General features: G+C 38.1%; 1 long non-coding RNA gene across 8 annotated transcripts in view; it reads right to left on the reverse strand.

Annotated features, from left to right (window-relative positions):
* Positions 1–17,226, reverse strand: part of LOC131414101 (uncharacterized) — a 299,351-nt gene that overhangs the window by 135,854 nt on the left and 146,271 nt on the right. The window contains exons 4-5 of one of the 8 annotated variants that reach the window (XR_009222112.1): positions 12,525–12,632; positions 5,671–5,776 (exon numbers count right to left, since the gene is read on the reverse strand). The exons of 6 other annotated variants lie outside the window; for them this stretch is intronic. This is a non-coding gene — a long non-coding RNA (uncharacterized LOC131414101). The remainder of the gene's footprint in view (positions 1–5,670; positions 5,777–12,524; positions 12,633–17,226) is intronic. One more of the 8 variants, XR_009222115.1, reaches the window with a different exon arrangement.

Consider the following 17,226-nt stretch of genomic DNA (forward strand, 5'->3'; position numbering starts at 1 on the left):
ATACCAAGCAGGGCCTAAGAACAAAGGACTTGGAGTTTTCAAAACCAAACTTTCCACAATCTCCTTTTCTTCCCTTCATATACACTCACAGCTTCCTTTCACACAAAGTGAGAAGTATCTAGAATTTTGGCAGTGTTATTTTAATAATATGTAGTCCATATTGTGCTTGTGTCTCTCCTTTCATTCACTCCTATAACCCCGTACATGAAGAAAGCATTCCAGCTTCGCCACGGGCCAACTGCTACTTTGAAACCTGGTGTTATCCATTTTATATTTCTGTTCTGAGCCTCCAAACAAAGCAAACCAACAAATTTTAAAGGAGCACCATATTGCAAAACAAACATTTCTGCCCTTTTATTAGAGAGGGGTTGCTCAGTTGCTATGCAAGTCTAGGTAAATCATTTACAAAAGGAGAAAGGTGAATAGAGACGAGTATATTAACTAAATTCTTTGAGTTACTTAAAAGCAAACTGGCCTATAAAACAAATGCATCCTGAACAATTTGCCACTTTCAGAAGAGCCAATTTCAAGCATGGCAACACAGCAGGTAAGGTTATAATTTAAGCAGAGAAAACTTTTAGGATAGTAAATGTTATGAAGCCATCTGCTGGATCAACTCTTTGGCAGGCACCCTTGACTGACTAGAGAAGCTTTCTAAGTTTTAACCTGACCAGGTTTGAATTGGATAGAATGTGGAAGGATGATAAACAGCTGATACCCTTTGTAAGCTCCCAAACACAGGAAGCTAAGATTCTACCACTGGAGGCATCAACCCACCCACTCACTCCTGCTTCGGTCCTCTCCATAAATCGATCTCTTACAGAAGGGCACATGCTAAGGCCCAGGAGGTAAGTGACAATTCCTGCACCCTTATAATATGCATGGGGTCTAGTTAAAAAAAAAAAAAAAGGACAGAATCAGAACATCTCAGCAAAGCAAAAAGTTTCATATTAAGCTAACTTATTGCAAACAATTTTAAGTGAAGATGTTTACAATCACAAAAGATTTTTAAGATCAGTGTTAGTTGAAAACAAAACTCTTCTCCAAGTTTATATTTAATTTCATCTAAGCCCTTGGAGGTATTCTTTGTCCAGTTATTTTTTTATGACCATCGAGCTAATTGTGCAGTTTGTGAATTATCTTTCATACATTCCTCTATCATTAATCAATAAATGAGAAACATAAGAGTTAGCAATACTGTGTGCTTGGAGGGAGCAAGATCAAGAAAAACAAAAACAATCATCTTCTGTATCCTTTTTTAGACACATATTTTCTATACTTCCTAGCTGTTACTAGGGATAAAAAATCAGAAATGCAGAGTAGAGTTTTTCTTCTCAACTAGTGAAGGCACTTGGACACCTACTCATAGCAGCGCGGTAGATACAGAGATCTGGCAAGTGTTAAAATTATTCTGAAGATACTCTAAGAATTAAATTTCATACCAAAGAAATTTTATTCACTGTGCAAAATATCTCTAGTTAAACAAATTATTCAAAACTTGGGACTGAATACATTCAATAAAGCTGTCAAAGAACAAGGATCTGTTGTCTCCTTTCTTTGCCTCAAGGAACTTGGACAGACAACCACCAGACAGTCTGCTGAACTCCCTGCGGCCTTCCAGGGTGAAATTCTGTAGGACAATCGCTTGAGTACAAAATGAACTTAAACAAGTAGTTCTGTAACTTAAGACTCCTTGTGTTAGGATTTTATACCAAATTACTGAGCCTGTAGCTGTTCCTTACAAGGTCCACTCGCCAAAGATACAACCAATCAAAACTAGCAGCACGATGTATTTAATAAAATTATAGTTATTTAGAATACAGATTCCGACACAAGGTAAAATTACAGTGGCCAACGCTATTACGTGTACTAGAACAAGCAACACAATACACAGCTACCTACATGGAATTAGAAATATCTCCCCGAGTTTCCAGAGTACACTACGCATACCAAAACCTCTTCTGGCTATAAGATCAGGGTAGCTTTTATGGCAATAACCCAATTCATAATATGTTAATCCAAATAAATAGGTTATTAAAAGCATATCATCACTACCCAATTTCAAGACTTACTACAAAGCTACAGTCATCAAGGCAGTGTGGTATTGGCAAAAAGAATAGACAAACAGACCAATGGAATGGAATAGAGAGCCCAGAAACAGAACCACATAAATATAGCCAATTGATCTTTGACAAAGGAGCAAAGGCATACAATGCAGCAAGGATAGTTTTTTCAACAAATGGTGCTGGAACAACTGGCCATCCACACGCAAAACAATTAACCTAGACACAGACCTTACACCAGTCACAAAATTTAACTCGAAATGGATCACAGACATAAATGTAAAAAGCATAACTGTACAACTTCTAGAAGATAACATTGTAGAAAACCTAGATGACCTCTGGGATGGCGATGACTTTTTAGATACAACATCAAAGGCACAATCCATGAAAGAAAGACTTGATAAGCTAGACTTCATTAAAACTAAAAACTTTTGCTGTGTGAAAGACAATGTCAATGGAATGAGAAGACAAATCACAGACTGGGAGAAAATATTTGCAAAAGGCACATCTGATAAACAAGTATTTTCCAAAATATACAAAAGCCTTTAAAACTCAGCAATAAGAAAGCAGCCTGATGCAGCCACTATGGAAAATAGCATAGAGATTTCTCAAAAAATTAAAAATGGAAATATCACATGATTCAGCTGTTCCACTACTGGGTATTTATCCAAAGAACATGAAATCAATAACTCAAAAAAGTAAATGCACTCCTATGTTCACTGCAGCATTACTCACAATAGCCAAGATATAGAAGCAACCCAAGTGCCCATCAATGAATGAACAGATAAAGAAGATGTGGTATAAATAAAATACAAAAACACATACACACACACACACACACACACACACACAATGGAATACTACTTAGCCATGAAAAAAAAAGACAAAAATCATGCCATTGCAACCACATAGATGGACCTTGATGGTACTATGCTAAGCAAAATAAGCCAGACAAAGACCCACACCATATGATTTCACTCATATGTGGAAAATAAACACATAGATACAGATAACAGATTAGTGGTTACCAAAAGAAACGTGGGCAGGGGGAGGGCAAAAGTTGTAAAGGGGCACATATGTATGGTGACAGATAAAAACTAGATTATTGGTGGTGACCACAATGCAGTCTATACTGAAACTGAAATACAATAATAATTTACACTTGAAATTTATGCAATGTAATAAGCCAACATGGCCTCAATTAAAAAAAAAGAAAGCAACCTGATTAAAAAATGGACTGAAGATCTTAATAGACACCTCACCAAAAAAGATACACGGATGGCAAATAAGCATATAAAAAGATGGTCCACATCATATGTCATCAAGGAAATTCAAATCAAAACAATGAAATACTACTACACGTCTATTAAAATGGCCAAAATCAGGAACACTGACAACACCAAATGCTGGCAAGGATGTAAAGCAACAGGAACTGTCATTTATTGCTGGTAGGAATGCAAAATGGTTCAGCCACTTGAGAAGACAGTTTGGCAGTTTCTTACAAAACTAAACATTCTCATACCATACGATCTGCCATTACGCTTCTTGGTATTTACCCAAATGACTTGAACACTTTCATCCACAGAAAAGCCTACACAAGGATGTTATAGCAGCTTTATTCATAATTGTCAAAACTTGGAAGCAACCAACATGTCCTTCAATAGGTGAGTAGATAAAGAAACTGTGGTACATCCAGCCAATGGAATATTATCCAGTGCTAAAAAGAACTGAGCTATGAAGCCATGAAAAGCCACGGAGGAATGTTAAGCGCATATCACTAAGTGAAAAAAGCCAATCTGAAAAGGCTAAATACTGTATGATACCAACTGGATGACATCCTGGAAAAGGTGAAACTACGGAAACAGTAAAAAGATTAGTGGTTGCCAGGGGCTGAGGAGGTGGAAAGGGATGAATAGGTGGAATGCAGAGGATTTTTAGGGCAGTGAATATACTCTGTATACCACAATGATGGATATATATCATTACACATTTGTCCAAACCCATAAAATGTACAACATCAAGAATGAACTGTAATGTAAACTATAGACTTTGGGTGATTATGATGTGTCAATGTAGGTTCATCAATTGTAACAAATGTACCACTCTAGCAGGAGATGTTGATAATGGGGGAGACAATGCATGTGTGGAACAGGTATATGAGAATACGGCATGTGGGAAATCTCTGTACCTTCTCCTCAACTTTTCTGTGAACCTTAAACTGCTCTAAAAAATAGTCTTAATTTTAAAAGCCATTAAAAAAACAGTCTTTAAAAAAATCATTAAAATGACCTAGATCAATGCTGGCCAATAGAACCTTCTGCAATGACAGAAATGTGCCATAGCTACACTTTCCAGCCTGGTAGTCCCTAGCGATATGTGGCTACTAAGCATGTGAGATGTGGCTATTGTGACTAAGGAACTCAGTTTTTAGTTTTATTTAATATTAATCAATTTTATTTTAAATTTAGATAGCCACATGTGGATAGTAACTACCATATTGACAGCATGGCTCTAGAAGGCTCAATTGGTAGGAAAAAAATTCATCACTTGAGCCCTGATTCAAAAAACTACAACAGAAGAATAATTTTGCAACTGGAATTACAATTCCGTTTCAACAGACCAAACTTGTAATGAATGGGCTCTCAGCATCTCTGAGGCAGCTACCTTAGGAAACAAGGTAAGAACTAATAGAGGACCTCAATCTAAAAAAAGAAATGCCTGTATTTTAAAATATCGTGTCATTTGATTTTTTATGACTTGTCATATTTTTTCATACAATATTAGGATCTGCAAAAAAAGGGCAATGAATTATTGTAAAGATGGGAATCAGGTTGCTCCACAAGTATTTTAGGAAGGAAAAGTACAATTAAAAGAAATACTCATTTCTGGAGGGCCAGCCCCATGGGGCAGTGGTTAAGTTGGGCACACTCTGTTTTGGCAGCCCGGGTTTACGGGTTCAGATCTCAGGCGTGGACCTACACCACTCGTCAGCCACACTGTCATACAAAATAGAGGAAGACTGGCACAGACATTAGCTCAGGGTGAGTCTTCCTCAGCAAAAAAAATAAACTCATTTCTGGGCCAGCCCCCGTGGCCTAGTGGTGTGTTCTGCTTCAGCAGCCCAGGTTGAGTTCCCAGGTGCAGACCTACACCACTCATCTCTCAGCGGCCATACTGTGGCGGCAGCTCACATACAAAAAGAGGAAGATTGGCAACAGATGTTAGCTCAGGGCGACTCTTCCTCAACAACCACAAAAATTGATTTCATTCTATTGTAATTGTTTGCCCCTAATTTTAAGAATGAGAAGATGAGAGAAAAGGCCTTTGTCTAGCACTTTACGATTTGCATTCTCATACCCTGACAGACATCAACAGTGAGTTGATTTTGTCAGGTGTAAACAGTGTTTTCACACTTCCTATTGAAGTATGCCTTCATTATTATTCAGCATTTAATTAAGTCATAACACCAGAAAAGACTGGGTAGTGAGTTTCAGCATACACACTATACACAGCTAACAACGGAAGCAGAGTGCTGGATCTTGAGCCTGTAAATAATACTTCAGCCAGAATATCTGATATTGATAGAAACGAGCACAGTGGAAACCACCTGGGATCAGTGGCCAAACACAGGGAGACACAGCTGGGTCATTGCTCCACCAGTCTATCTGTGTGTCCGTGGGGAAGTCACATCTCCTAAACCTCAGTTTTCTCATCTGAAAAATAAGGATAAGACTACTGACTTAACATTAAGTCAATCCCGGATAGAATGCCCTGCACGTAGAAAACAAACAAATGTGTACTTTATCAGTCATATTACGATAATAAGATTGTCTTTGGCTATTTCAAGTTACAAAAACTCTGGGACAGTCACCACCTCAGTTCCAACTCCTTCTTGGCCATGTCTGGACAGGTAAAACCCTATCATCCAGGTTTTGGGGTTTTTTTTTTTTTCAAACTTCTTAATCACATAGGACTAGGAGTCCCTTTGATGCATCCTGTTCACTCTCTGGTGTTCAAGACACTGCTGTTTTTAACAGAGAGGGAAGGAAATAACCACTTCATTCCAACAGGCCTTCCAATGCTTATAAACTCGCTGTTTCTATTTCCTCAGATGTTGCCAGACATTAGGTTTTCTTTTGGAGGAGAGATTAATGAGGCAAGAAGTGGATATAAAGTCATAAATTCTGAAACATTTTAAGCTGAAGAGACCTTAGAGACCATCTAGCCTAATCCTCTAATTTTGTTTTTTGGAACCTAGGCACTGGGACGGTAAATGGCTTGCCCCAAATTTCTGAGAAATTCTATTCCTGTGCTCTTCTTGTCATACAATGTTGACATCAACATTTACTTAGAGCTCAGTGCTTCTGTGAACCTGCTGTCCATTTACTGGGACTTCTTAAGTGATGACAGCAATAATTAAATTATAGCAAATGATAATGTGTATTAAAAAGATGAATACCAATCATAATTATTTAGGTTATACTTAATAACCTATTTAAATCTTTTTTAATATACTTTTTTCTTAGGACATAAGTGAAGAGCCTACATCAATCATTTGGATGAAGACATGGAAGAATGTATACCTTTGTAAAAAAGCACAACGAAAGAATATAGAAGGATATATAACCTGCTGGATGTTAAAGACAAATTCAAAGGCTGGGATTTTGTTGCTTCAGTTTCCCAACAAATTATTTAGAAATTATACTCAGGTCCCTTCTCCTCTTGTATTCAATATAAACCTAAAACCACATTGACTTGCTGTAAAACTGATGTCCCTTCTACTAAAGAAGTTGGCTCCCAAGAAAGTATAGAAGAAAAAAAAAAGTCAAAAGCCAATCGTTTTCTTACCTATAACCATCATTAGTGAAAAAAAGAGAATCGTGAAAACCACTGGCTACAATACATTTCAGATATTATCTGAATGATATTATTTATTTGTCAATGTTTCCATTACCTGATTCAATTGAACAGGCTGCCCACTTATCTTCTGATGGGGAAACAAGAATGAAAAACAGTTTTACGTAAAGAAGTGTGTGTACGTACGTGTGTGTGTACATGCATGTGTGTTGGTCTCACTGACAGACTTTGAATCTTTCCCTGTCTTTACTATCCCTTCTCTTTGGTAACAGGTTCCAGAGTACCCAGACCACATTAGAAATCTCATTCTCCTTTTCTGAATTCTATTCCCAAATTTCAATTACATACCACTTTGGGCCACCATCACTGAATGGTGGAAAGAGCACAAGCTTTAAAATCAGACAGATCTTTGAAACTAGACTCCTTCAACTATTAGCTGAATGAAATAAATTTCAGTTTTCTCTTGTAAAACACATGTTTTATATCACAGAGTAACTGGAAAATTAAATGAGATAATACATGTAAAACATCCAGCACAATATGAAACACAGTGCCCATAAAAATAGCAAATATCATTATCACCTTTAGCAATAACTGAGAATAGTTACAATATTCACAACATTTTTTTAAAAAGGAAGAAAACCAAATCCCTTCCCTCAAGGGGCTTTCAAACCAAGTGGGAGGTCCAACATACTCACAGTGAGATGAGTAGCGCTGTAAGAAGCAGAAGCTGCCCGCCAAATAAAGGGTCTAGCAGAAAAGAATGAGGCGTTTAAGGGAAGGGAGGGGTAAGTTTTAACTGAAATAGCTGGAGACACTTCCTGGAGCAGCCAGGACTGGAACCGTGAACTAAAGCACAGCTCAGTGTGAATACGCACAAAGGAGCAGGAGGATCCTTCTAGGCAGGGATGTAGCTGGGGCAAAGCTGAAATACTCAGTGCATACATATCTGGTGGGCCTGGATAAAGCAGGGCAAAGTATTCACTTAGGGATCATGAGTGGAATCCAGACTGGGCAAGCCTTGAATGCCAGTCTAAGAAATTCAAACTTATCCTTATCCTTATAGCTGGGGAAGCACTGAACTTTTCTCAGCAGTCGAGCAGTATATACACAGTGGTGGACTGGGAACATGCAGAGGCAGGGAAATGTGAAGGTAGGGGTGGGAGGAGAGATCATGGAGACATGGAGGCCACAGTTTTCGCCTAAACAGTGGGCTGAGTCAGTGTGCTGTGGTCCACTCTGGTTTCATACACTAGAATTGAAATGGGAGAGCTTCACACAGTGTATAAAGCACATGCTTATTATTTTTCCCCTGAATGGGAAAAAGAATGACAGCGATGGTGCAGGCCTTTTTTGGGTTTCACTGACCCAGGGGACATAGGCTGGGGAGGGGCATGGGCCAGGAGGAGGCCAAGCCTTTAGCAAGGTTGAATCTGTGGTCACTAAAAGACCTTGCAGTAGGATTATAAATAAGGATTAAGGTCCCGGCAATGGACAAGGCAGGTTGAGGCCTGCACAGGGTCAGGCGTAAGGCTGAAGGACATCCAATACCAGGAATGGGACGGCCATAAGAAAGTTTATCTGATCCGACAAAAAGAAAAACTTAATTTCATGGAGTTACTCAAATATTTCTTCATAATTACTACCTCGAGGGTGATTCTTCCAGGTATAAAACACAAAAGCCTATCAAGCTACGTTCTCATCCCCTACGTGGCTATATCTCCATCTTTCGAAGACTCTTCTCCATCTTCTTCTTGCTGCAGCTGCTGCGTATTCTGAATGGCTTAAGGGCTTGGTGCCTGTGTGTGCGAAGGCTGAGTTCTGACTCATAAGCCTTAAAAGGATATCTCAGGCTCCCTCATTCATTCTGGGGTGTAGTAGCAAAGCACACAGACACAGCCTTTGCTTTTTATAGAGCTCACATTCTGGCGCAGTGGGGAAAAGGTCAAATAACAAAAGTTATACAAATAAATGCGAGATAACGTCCAAGACAGAAAGAGATTTTAAAAGACCAAAATATAAAAGCAACGTGCTGGACCGTGAGGGAGGAGGGCTAGGCAAGGCTGCCTGGGATTGCGGTGATCACGGAAGGCAAATTTGAACTGAGGAAATAAGGAGCTCTGGGGACACAGAGCAAGAAGGAGCTTGTGCGTCTGGGAAGAAAGACATCACTGTTGAAAGAAATCAAGGAGGAGGGCAGTACCAGACGCGCGCCTATCACAGGGCAGACACTATGTTTGGCATCTACTTATTCTTCAAAACAATTCTTCAAGTTGTTACTGTTCACAATAAGAGGATGAAAAAATAGGTTCATAAAAATTAAGTAAGCTGCCCAAGGAGAACAGACAACAAGCGGTCACATCCAACACCAGAGTCCAGAGAAGTTTTAGACCAGGAGCTTGCAAGGTAGTTTGGTACAAAGACAGTAAGCAACGGCCCAGGCCTGCAGGTGTGAGTGATGAGACGTGAACTAAAGGGACAGTGGCAGGAGTGCAAGAAAGGCACACACGAGTGACACTACACAGTAGTAGTGATCACTTGGTGGACTAGCCATGGGGAAGGATGACCCCACCAGCCCAGGAGAATGCTGCTAACACTTTGTGAAAGCGGACTCCAGAGGAAGCCTGGGTTTTAGCCCAAGACGATGAACTTGGTTTTAAATGTATTGAGCTGATGGGGGGTAGGTAGGCAGGGAACAGCTGGGTAAAGAAGTCCTGACAGGTGAGTGGAAATAAGAAACAGAAATTCCAAAGAAAAGCTGAGCCTGAAGATGCAGCTCTGGAATCACTCAGCCATATGGGAGTTCAGCAGGATTTCTATGGTTTCCTATGTGGGAGAGTAGTGTCTATACTGGCTACAAGAACAGACCGACATCTCGCCACCCTTCAGGAAACACGCAAGAATTCTCTCTGCCACCCACCAACATGACTAGCCCAAGAAACACACACACACACAGAATTTAGTTTTTTAAGTTAATGACCCTACTACACAAACTCACAGCAACATGACATGTTATTTAAATGCACTGAGTTAAAATACCTTGAAATCATGTGGGCTTTGACTTTTTAATGTTATTCAATTGATGTCATTAAAACAGAGGAATTAGTCTTGTGATTATTCCCTTGTGAGTTCTGCTGTCTGTCTAAAAAAAGGAAAGAGCACTCATTTCTGTCCCCAGACCAATTTATTTGGGGAAAATTTAGACGGGTTAAAGACAGCAAAAACCAAGTTTCAACACGCATGTGGGGAGAGGAAGACAGTGGGTGTCAATGATGAATAAGGCCTTGCCAGTCACTCTGAGCCGTGCCCCATTTGGACCGTGTAGTCTGGCTGACGCAGCGGTGAAGACAGATCCTTTCTCTCCTGCTTCAACGTGCTAGCCATGCTTAGCACCCTAACACTTCGTCAACATGCTAATGTGTGACCATTATTTCCTGCAAGTACCACTGCATGTATCTTTTCAAGTCTCTATCAACCACAGCTCGAATGCAGGGATATAATTACTAAAAATGACCCAAATGCTAACCTAGACCATTATTTATAAGAAAACAATATGCTGCTCAAGAAGCTTTTTCTCTATCTTAAGACATAATCTTCCTGTGCAAGTCAGGAAGAAAAGAAGCTGATTTCTCTGAAGCACAAGCAAACCATAACATTAACTCTACCAGGGGGGAAAAAGAGCACTAAATACCAAGATATCAGAGGTATACGGCTATGATGGGCAGGGTTTGTTGGCAAGAGAAATGGACTAGGAGTTGGAAAACCTGAGGTTCTCTCACTGTCTAACTCGGTAATCTTGAGCGAGTCATTTGACCTCACTGGGAACTAGTTATCTATATTTATAGTATGTTAGGGTATCTGAGATTATCTTTAAGATTTCTCCTTGCATGAATAATCCATGATCAAAGGAAGATTATTACCTTAACAACTGCTAAACCCTCAATTTCTACAACTATTTTAGAATCATTTTATAGATTATTTGCATTATTTTTCTTCATCTTCTATTGGCTCCAAGTGTTAATAAGAAGACCTATATCTCTATGGAGAATAATTTGAACTGTACTAAGGTTTATAATTTGAATTATGATAGGTACATAGAAGATGATGGAATAAATGGAGAAACACTGAAAGCTCCTATGTGAAATAACTTATTAAAAAGAGGTTAGTTCTTCTGTTTCAATTTATAAATTCAATACATTCCAAATCAAAATTTCAGCTATATTTTGAGGAACTTGATATCTTTCAAAATTCATATGGAAAAATAAAGTTCACAGATACCTAAGTACACTGTGAAAAACAGCAATAAGGAGGACTTACTCTGTTAGATACTGAAATATACTACGAAGCTACAGTAACAAAACAGCATGAACTACGGTCAAAAACGAAGAAATCAATGAAGCACGAAGGTGACACCAACTTGTTGAGGAAAGACCATTATCACATGGAAAAATAAAACTGGATTTCTACCTACCACCATAATGGTGTCCAAATGCATTCAAGACCTAAATGTGAAAAACTACAAAGTTAATACAATAGATAATAAAAATAAATTTTATAACAGAGGGATAGGGAATAATTTATTTCACAAAGCCCCCAAAGTAAAATATTGATGAACTCAATCACATCAAAATTAAGATTTCTGTTCACTAAAAGAACAAAATGGACAAAGTTAATAGAAAAGTGACAGACTAGGAGAAGACTTGTCATGTCTAAAACCAGCCAGGGACTATCTGGAATATTCAAAGAACTGTAAATCAATAGGGTAAATACAAAAACTTCCAGTGAACAAATGTGCCATGAGTTTGAAGGGGAATTTACAGAAGAGAAAAATCCAGAAAAACAATAAGCATATAAAGAGATGATTGAGTTCATCAGTAATCAGATAAAAGCAAATGAAACACAAAGATATCATTTTACACCCACACGATAGAAATAGGGAAAATTAGAGAAGTTAATAATGCAAAGTATTGGCAGGAATGTGGGTACAGACACTCATACTGCTGATGGGAGTGTGGACTGTCGAATCATTCTGGATGAGTAATCTGTCACATAATACTGTTTACAGTATCTGAACTGTATACACATGCCCTATGACCCAGCAATTCTATTAGTCTAGATCCCAAGAAATGCCCCTGGGTATTTTCCAGTCCGGGCTTTGTCTCAGGCTGTTCACAGCAGCCTTGGTGGTGGTGAGATAAAATGAAGACAACAGGGAAGTCCATCCCCGGGGTGGGGAATATAAGTAAAATATGTTCTACACCATAACATACTATCAGCATTTGGACGCAGTGGGTTAAATGTACATATAGCAATATTCATAGACCTTAAAACATTATTAAATGCAATGTACTCTGCTTCTATTTTGCTTCCTTTTTTTTTAATGCTTACCTCTATTTACTAAATTGGTTGTATAACCTACCAATGGATTACGACTTTCAATTTTAAAACACTGATCCAGGCAATAATAAGGGCATTATAGTGAGTTCCTGGAATAATAAGAATATTGCCACCCATTCATTAAAAATTCAAGCACGGAAAGCAGAACGGAGAAAAAGCCCCCTTCCTGTGCCGCCTTCTCCCAGAGACACGTCCCCAGGGAATTACCGAGAGCCTGGGCTGCTCCTCCTCACGTGATTCGGACTTAAGCAGCACTTCCGGAGAGTGAACTTTTCACCCTGACTTCAGCCCCGGCTCGTCGGACTAAGGCCAAAACTAAAGCAGGAAATGATATGCCACTTGCTAAAGCCTAAAGGGATATTTTAAAACATAAAGGAACATTTTTAAACATTCCTTAAACACACTTGAATAAGATGTAGATATAAGAAAATATGGTCCCTCTCTTAGAGACGGAAAGTTAAAAGATATGAAAGGGTAGAAATTCTAAGGATCAAAGTCATAAAACAAAAAACTTGGAAACAGGAGTTGGTTACACAGACTCCCAGAGAGCAGGAGAAAGAGATGCTGCCTAAGAGACTAGAAAAGTCCATCCGCTCTTCCCAATGTGCAGCTCAATAAAAAATGAAAAGTAAACAAAAATTTCTATTCCAAATCAACTGAAAATTGTCTTTTGAGGGCAGTTTTAGGGTCTTATATCAGAAAACACATTTACTGGGCCAATACGGAAAATAGTCATTTTAAAGTATTTAAATAGGATTAGACACTTCTAGGCTAAATGAGGTTAAAAAGTACAGTAAAGAGTGGGGCACAGAACTGTGTTCCTACCATTTCAGCCGCACCCAAGTAGAGAGATGAGAATGTGCGGGCAGGTTTAGAAACAACACCTTTACCTCTCTCTGCAGCCAAGGAGGCAGCAGCATTCTAAAGCCCCATCACACCCCTGGAGACAATGTTCCCTGGAGGGCAACTTGGGTAGGGAAACCCTGGAGCTGGCTGTGTGAGCTTGGGCTTGAAGTAGGCTATCATCAACGACTTATCAAAGAGAACTAAGTTAGAAGAGGTGTTATTTAAAATAAAACAAACAAAAATCTAAAAATAACTAGGTTCCATAGAATCCACATGACAAAAGGCACCTGGAGAAGAAATACAATTTGGACGAGAAGAGGAATGACTTCTGGCCTATCAGGTAGAAAAAAGGTAGAGAAGAGCTGGCTGTGCAGGTAAGATGCGGGGAAGAGAGGAAAGCCGAGAGGCATAGCTCGTACATTACAAAGAGACATAGAAAAACCACGAAGCTGTTGTAGTCTATACCAGTTACTTGCCCTTCACTCACAGGTGTTCACAAGTGCAAAAGAACACATACCACATTAAAGAAAATGACCAGCTACTTTCAGTTTTGATGAAAACAGAGCAAGAGAACAGTAACACTGAAAGTTACCATTTACTGAAAAGGCTCTTTAAATTTCACAATTGGTAATCCTTACAACAATTCTGCAAGGTAAAGGATATCTCCCTTTTATAGGCGAAGAAACAGAGCATCACAGATGCTAAGAAAGTCCTAAGGGGTACACAGGAATAAGTAAGTGGCAGAGCCAAGATTTAACCCAAGGCATTCTTACTTCAAAAGGTCTTTTCATTAAGCATACTGACTCTCAAAAAGTATACTTAAATGAAAATCAATTAAGCGAGACATAAAAAAGCATTTCCTCCATTTAAACAGAAGAATAGGTTAAACTCTGGAAGTGTCAACTACCAACATCAATTTCCCGGTTTTGATCATTGTACTACGGTTATTGAAGATATTATCATGGGGGAAGCTGGGTGAAGGGTACATGGGAACTCTATTATTTTTGCATTTTCTTGCCACCTAAAATTATTTTAAAATAAAAAGTTGTTTTTAGTTCTTTGGGTTTTTTAAATAATAGGAATGAACTTTTTGGAAGGTTACCTAGCTTCTTTTTCCTGTGAGGAGATACATATAGTTTTTAAAAGGCCAATTCTCAGTTGTCTGCAGTGACCTAAATACCACAAGAAATAAAATAATATTGAATCCCTTCTACTCCCATTCAATTTTAATAAACTTTCATTAATATTACCACATGGTACTGTACTATTTCATCTACACAAAAATAAAAGCACTATACAGTGCTCCCACACTCAAGGTTTTTCATTTTTTTCTTTGTCTACCATGTTTACATACAGGAACCAGGGAAATAGAGTTACCATTTATATCTAAATTGAACATCATGAGAATAAAACGCCTAGCTGACATTAAAGAGAGTGTTTGATAGAATTTACTTTTTTTCCTAAGAAATATTGAGCCACTTTTTCCAAGTATATAAGACAATTTTCAAACAGCTTCCATTTACGGAGCGCCTTCTATGTGTCATGAAAATTCATTTACTATCACAACGTTATAAAGTAAAGATTAATATGCCCATTTTACATATGAGGAAAGCTAGACAAATTAATTTGCAGAAGTCATGCAGCCATTCAGTGGTAAAATGAGGATTCAAACTCAGATCTACCTGACTCTTAAGGTGATACACCTTCTACTATCTTGTGCCTCCACACTTTCATTTCTGTGCTTAAAAAGCATTTATTATATTATTTACTAACCAAACCTTAATAGCCAAATATCCATTTTAAGCACATTCACACGTTAAAAAAAAAAATCTCAATATTCATTCCTGGCTCCTGTTTGAAGTTCAAGTTTGTTACTGAAGCTGAAGAAACATCTTAGAAGTATGAAAGAAATGCAAGTGGTATTCCAAGTAACAATGTGTGTGCGCTTGAGTGGGAAACATGAGAAGAGCATCTGCCAAATTCATCTGGCCTCATCTGATACTATCTCACTGATCTCAGTCCAACTTACATTTATTTCTCTCTCTCTTTCCCTCCCCCATTTCCTCTTCATTCCAGAAGCATACAAAAATCATAGCTAAGAAGTTGGATAGAGTTTCTAAGAATACACTGAAAGCACTATCAAATAAGGGAATGGCTATCTAGTCCAAGCATAACCTTATTTCGACTAAGAAAAATCTAAAACACTGAAACAAATCTTGATGGGATCATAAATAACCAGAAAACAAAATTGTCTGAATATTGATTAGAAAGACAAATAGATTTTTGTAGAGAAAGGCTCAAAAGAACTAATTAAATATGTCTTTTAATATGTACTTATGCACAGGGCATTATAATTTAGTATGAGTCAACCTCCAAGTTGGATGTACTTTTTAATTCAAACTTTTTTTTAAGTCTTTAATTATGTTTAATTCTACTTTCAGCTTTTGTTCCCCACCGCTGATCCCTATCTGTTCAGCTCTGGTGCTAACGAATCTCAGATTTCTGATACTTGTAACTGAACACCATCAGAATCAGCCGTTAGTTTGAAGGTCCACAATTTCACGACACCGCACTTGACTTCCATCTACATTTGGAATTTTTTTTAGTCTAGTATATGTAACTGGTAGAATTTTGAAAAAGAAACAATTCTCCATCAGTTACGCTTTTCAAAAGGGTCAAAGTAAAAACGGCTAGTTGATTTATATTTCTAAGGTCACTTAAGTGTTTTCCCCTCATAGTAACATTGTATGATATCCTTAGTTGTTTCCTTCCAACATCTTGGTAAATTAAGGGACTATAGTGCTTTAGCGCAATAGTAAAGAAAAAAATAATTATCTAGAAAACCAAACATACAAGCTGAAAAATATCCTGTCTTCTCTCCCAGACCACTAGTTATCAGCTAACAAATAATACCAATGAATACTTCCATTCTTATGTTCAGGGGCTCAGGCAACAAAGACTTGGAGCCTAGTCTGCAAGTCTCCTACACACTTCCCTCTCCCCCACAAAAAAGATAAGACTCAATTGTGTCAGGCACTGTTAATCCTGAGAGATACCACGGGAAATGACATTTTAGTATCCTCTCTAACACGTTCACAATCTAATAGAGGAGATCAAGTTAACAGACAATTGTAATGCAGTGTGATGAGGGATGTTACAACGATAAGCACAGGATGCTATGGAAGTTATATAGGAGGAAATTTTAACACAATCTGAAGAGCGGAGGAGTTGGGGATGTTCAGGAGACTTTTCCAGAAATATGATGTCCAAAAGAGACTAAGAGATAAGTAACCACTGTTGCATCCACTAGGATGGCTACAATAAAAAAGACTGACAATAACAAGTGCTGGGGAGGACCTGGACAAATTGGAACCCTCATGTCACTGGTGGGAATATAAAATGGTGCAGCCACTTTGAAAAACAGTTTGACAGTTCCTTAAAACGTTAAGCATAGAATTACCCTATTAGCCAGTAATTTTCACTCCTAGATGTATACCCAAGAGAACTGAAAACACGTCCACACAAAAACTTGTACACAAATGTTTATAGCAGTATTAGTCAAAATAGGCAAAAAGTGGAAACAACTCACGTGTCCATCAATTGATGAATGGATAATTAAAATGTGGTACATTCCAAAACGGAATACTATTTAGTCATGAAAAAAGAATGAAGTATTGATACATGTGAAAAAAAAAAAATAATGCACATGGATAAACCTTTAAAAACATTATGCTAAGTGAAAGAAGCCAGACACAAAACACCATAAATTGTATGATTCCACTTATACGCAATTTTCAGAATAAGCAAATTTGTGAAGACAGAAAGTAGGTTAGTGGCTTCCAGGGGCTGGGGGAGGAAGAGCGGAAACGGAGAGTGACTACTAATGGGTATGGGGTTTCTTTTTGTGGTGATGAAAATATTCTGGAATTAGATCATGGTCATAGTCTTGAAACTTTGTGAATATACTAAAGCCCTAAATTGTACAGTTCAAAATGGAGAATTTTAAGACATATGAATTATATCACAATAAAAAAAGAGAAAAAAAAGATTTAAGAGTGAGCAG

Source organism: Diceros bicornis, chromosome 14 (genome assembly GCF_020826845.1).
Source record: "Diceros bicornis minor isolate mBicDic1 chromosome 14, mDicBic1.mat.cur, whole genome shotgun sequence".
NCBI lineage: Eukaryota > Metazoa > Chordata > Mammalia > Perissodactyla > Rhinocerotidae > Diceros > Diceros bicornis.